The sequence below is a fragment of the Microtus oregoni genome, unplaced genomic scaffold (assembly GCF_018167655.1).
Source record: "Microtus oregoni isolate MIOR12 unplaced genomic scaffold, Mior012 000010F_ref0000083, whole genome shotgun sequence".
Classification (NCBI taxonomy): domain Eukaryota; kingdom Metazoa; phylum Chordata; class Mammalia; order Rodentia; family Cricetidae; genus Microtus; species Microtus oregoni.
Genome location: NW_024543069.1, coordinates 10264229 through 10269044, shown reverse-complemented (window position 1 = coordinate 10269044; position 4816 = coordinate 10264229). Strand labels below are relative to the sequence as shown.

At 34.1% G+C, this 4816-nt stretch overlaps 1 non-coding gene across 1 annotated transcript; it reads right to left on the bottom strand.

Moving 5' to 3' along the window:
* Nucleotides 1-1217: 1217 nt before the first annotated feature.
* On the bottom strand, nucleotides 1218-1401 carry LOC121453072. Its single transcript, XR_005974949.1, has one exon. It is a non-coding gene; the product is annotated as a U2 spliceosomal RNA (small nuclear RNA).
* Nucleotides 1402-4816: the final 3415 nt, after the last annotated feature.

Sequence of the window (4816 nt, the reverse complement as noted above, 5' to 3'; positions counted from 1 at the left end):
GTATCTAATTCAGTTTTATCTAATAGAACTGCTGCAATAGCTAGTGTTGATTGTCAACTTGACACTATTCAGAATCACCTAGATAAAAAAATGCTAATTACTACTATAGGAAATTATTTTGACTGTTGTGCAAGGTAAGAGATGCATCGTAATAATGAACAGCACTATTCCCTTGAATTGGGTGATGGAGTTCATAAAAAGAAAAAAATTTATTTCAGCTTAGTTTCGTTGTTCTGACATTACGTGCTTCAGTGACTTTCCTGCCATGACGGACTGAATTTTCAACTGTGAGCTAAATAAAATCTTCCTCCTTTAAATTCCCTTCTTACTATGTGTAAGAAAACAAAAAACAAGAAAACCCAAAAAATTCAAAACAACTTACATATATGCTGGGTAGTCAAGACTATCTTTGAACATCTCACCCTTCTGTATCCATTTAATAAATGCTGTCATTAAAGGTATACATCTTTAATCGTTCACATGTACTGGGAAATTAAACACAGTTTTAGCCAGATGATGGTGGTGCAAGACTGTAAACCCAGCACTCGGGAGGCAGAGGCAGGCGGATCTCTGTAAGTTCGAGACCAGCCTGGTCTACAAGAGCTAGTTCCAGAACAGGCTCCAAAGCTACAGAGAAACCCTATCTCAATAAATAAATAAATTAATTAATTAATAATACAAAAGAGTTTTATAAATATTAGACATGAGTCTAACAAATTGCGATAAATCAGGAGGCCAATGCCAAACAGTTATAATGATCAAATGACTGCAAATTTTTCATAAATTTTGAAAATATGAATGTAATAGCTTCTAACCTGTCATTTGATGCAAGATGTTTTTGGTTTCTTGAGATTAATTAATCCATTTAAAATACATTTTTCTGGTTCTGTAAAAAATGTCATATTTTTATAGGGATTACAATAAATCTGCAAATTTTATTGTGTAATTTGTATGTTTAACAATAGGTATCTATTCTGAGAAAATCTGATGTTATTCTATTTTATTTACTCTTCATTTCTTCCATCAATGTTTTATGACATTCATTGTACAATTATGTTCCAGCCATTTATTTATATTTATTTACATATATTTTTATTACTATTATAATTATGAGTCTTTTATTTTGGAAAGTATGCTATTATTTGATAACATGATACAGATATTATAGGTTCATTGTATATTCTAGAAGAAGATAAACTGCTCTATTTTATTACAAGGTGAGGGTCACTGTGATTAGATACTACAATGCCAGATCAATATGTGTAGTACACAGAGCCACTATTTCAATTCTCTGCTCCTAAAATCCACTTAATGTATCATCCTCGGAGAGAGGACATATCATAAATTATACTGATAAAAACAGACAGTACATTTGTTCTTATATCAAAGGCTGAAAATGATAAAATTGTGAAAAGTATTTATTAGATCTAATAGATTTTCATGGCACTTTTGGAATTGTCTTTATATAAAATTATGTCATCTCCCAAGACCATATTACAAAGCGTTCTTTCTGTTTAGATCTGCTCTGTGTAGAAAAGGACAGCAATGAGAATAGAAGCAAAAATGGTGGCTTCTTGTGTTATGTTCTTAGCCGAAAGTCTTCAAATGTCTCACTTTGGTGTAATTTTAGCTTTTTGCTGATAAATAACTGATGTGGGATGTCCCTATGTATGACGTGATTACCATTGATTAATAAAGAAACTGCTTTAGGCCTATAGCAGGACAGAGCAGAGGTAGCCAGGGAAAACTAAACTAAATGTTGTGAGAAAGAAGGCGGAGTCAGGACATGCCATGGAGCCCCAAGAGGGGAAAGACATGAGCTGCCAGCTGGAACCTTGCCAGTAGGCCACAAGCCTTATGGTAAAATAATGGAAATGGGTTAAATTAAGATGTAAGAGCTAGTTAGCAATATGCTTAAGTGATTGGCCAAGCAGTGACTTAAATAATATAGTTTTCTGTGTGGTTATATCAGGAGTCTAGGCGGCTGAGAAATGAGCAAGCAGCCTCCCTATAACAAATAACCTTCAGTATACTGATGTATAGTACTTATATACCACCTCCATCTCATACTTATTAAGATATATTGGGATTTATCAAATGTCTTTCACACACCTATAGAAATGTCTTCCTGTTTCTTTGCCTTTATTCAGTTGAAGCATCATGGTTCTCAATTTCTTCACATTAAATATTGTTGTATCCCTAGAATTAATGCCTTCCATTTTATTGCATTCCATTTTATTTGTATATAGTTGAATTTGTTTTTCTAAAGTTTTGTTGTGGATATTATTTGGGTCCAGGATCAATAAAGATGTGTTCCTGTGGTTTTTCTTTTAGTTCCTGCTTCCTCATGTGGTTTTGGTGTATGGTTGCTTCTTGTCCTATGGAAAATTTTTATGTATAGTTTTGTCAAGGAATTTGTTCCTTTCTTCTAGGTCATCATAACTGTTGTGATCACTTCTAATGATGCTAAGTGCACAGTGTTTTACTGTGCATATTTTACACTGTTCATTTTTGTTTCTCATTTTACTGAGTGCAGTGGCTTTTTAAATATAAAATAAATTAAATATAAAATAAATTAAAAATAAATAAAAACTGCCTTAAATTCTAAGAGCAAAATAGTCCCACTGGTCAGCTTTAAAGACCAGATAATGGTAACACACGTTTAATCTCAGTAGTCATAATGACAAAAACCTTTAATACCAGTAGCCATGCTAGTTGCCATAGAAACTGGGTGGTGCATACTTTTAATGATAATGGTCTATGCCTTTAATCCAAGCCCTAGAGAGGACTATAAAATTGGAGGAAACAGCTCTTAGCTTTAATTTCTGAAACAAAAAATTCCCAGTGTTTCTTATTTTCTGTAGTTACTTCATGTCTCCATAAACAGAGTACTGAATTTCTTTATTTATACCCATAACTTGATCCAGCTAACAGTATTGTACAAATAAATGAACACTGGCTAAATCTGCAAGCATTTGGTTTGAGTTGGAGTCACTGACATAAAGAGCTTCACAGTCATCCAATTAAAAAAAAAAAAAAGCTCTCTTCAGCTGCTAATGGTTAACAATTAGCACCAACACTTTTCTGCTTTAACCATGAGGCCTGCCTCCAGGTGTACATGCTTCGAGGAAGAAACAACAATATCCAGGTATAAAAATTTCTCAACTCGAAAAGCTACAACTGTAGCTTTCATTGTAAATGCCTTGAGCCTTTCTGTTCTTACTGCTTTCCTTCCTGAAATGATCTGTTCACCTCTTTTCAAAGCTAAGTTCCTTCTTGCTAATTCAGGTCACACAGAAAAGGTCTTTGCAGTTAGGCCTTTCTGATAACCAATGTATTCATACTTTATGCACTCGTGTTTCTCTCCCGTCTTTAGAACAAGCTTCCTTATACAAGAATGAACTTTATTGGACTAACCAATGTTTGGTAAAAATATAGAAATTACCATTGACCTACAATGACACACATTTAATATTTAATGCTGTTTAATAAGATTATGTTACTTGAATTGATGAAAAGAATATGTCTATCATATAAGACTTGAAAATGCAACTGTTAGTTATGTTACAGAAGTCACAGAGACATTCATCAACAGAGGAATGGACAGAGAAAGCTTTGCTAAAGAGCCATGCTGTCAAACTCCCTTCCAAATAGCTGTGTCTCCATTCAGAGATTCATGCTACTCTCAAACTTAGGAAAGAAATCTTTTTTATTTGTTTGTTTGTTTGTTTGTTTGTTTTACAATGATTTAATGTTTAATGCAATGGTTTATAACTGGTCAAAGTGTTGAGAATAACTGACAATGAGTGTTCAACTCTAGATGAGTATTCTATACCAAACCCCAAGCCCCCAGATACCTCACCAGAATTATGATCTAGGGAGAAGAACAATTACCCAAAAGCCAGAGGATAAGAAGTAAAGATTTAAAATTCATGATATGACTTACATACACATGAACTCACAACATCTTTGTTTATCTACCCTAGACACACACAAGATTAAGTGAGTCAAAATTCTAGCACAAACAAGGTTAAGACTTTAATGTTCTCACTACTAGATGAGGAGCTATTGACAGAAGACAGCTATCGGAGGAAAGAGAAAGAGGGTCACTTTTTTGGGGGTGGGGGTATTGAGGTTTGTATCCTACAATACTGTGGGTATCTCAACACCTGGACAGACATGTGTGGTGATATTTTGTTTGTTCTCATAACAAATAAAGCTTGCCTGAAGATCAGATGGTGGAGCTAATCGACTACGTGCACTGCTCGTATCTCGTTCACAGTGCTACTCTTCTCCACTGAACAGCTGAAAACTCCCAGAGAATTAACTATTTTCAAAGATCCTGATTAGAGTACTTTTACTATATACCCAAACTTGAGAATCATTATCTCAGATGTGTTTGTGCCTATACAAGTGAATCCTTAAATCCTGGATGGAATTGTTATACAACATTGTTAATGAAGAAAGACAAGGCAGACTTAACTCATGAATTAGATGTTTCTATATGAGTCCACCCAGAAACAGTTACTTATTCCTACTCAGGTGAAAATAAATCTGCCAGCCTCTGCAAAAATTTTGAAATCTGGGAAAATCACTTGTTTGGAGACTTCCTTTCATACCACTTTTCACTACTTGTTTTAGCCCGAGGCAGCAAATTCCCTGTTCAGACTGAAAGTGATACCTACCCTCCTGAAGGCTTTTCTCTACCCAAAATAGAAGTTTCAAATTTTTGCACTTGAGACTTTTTTATTATTCTTTATAATATAAATGTCAGAAAGTTAATGTAGTCATATACATTTTATATCTAAGAATAAAA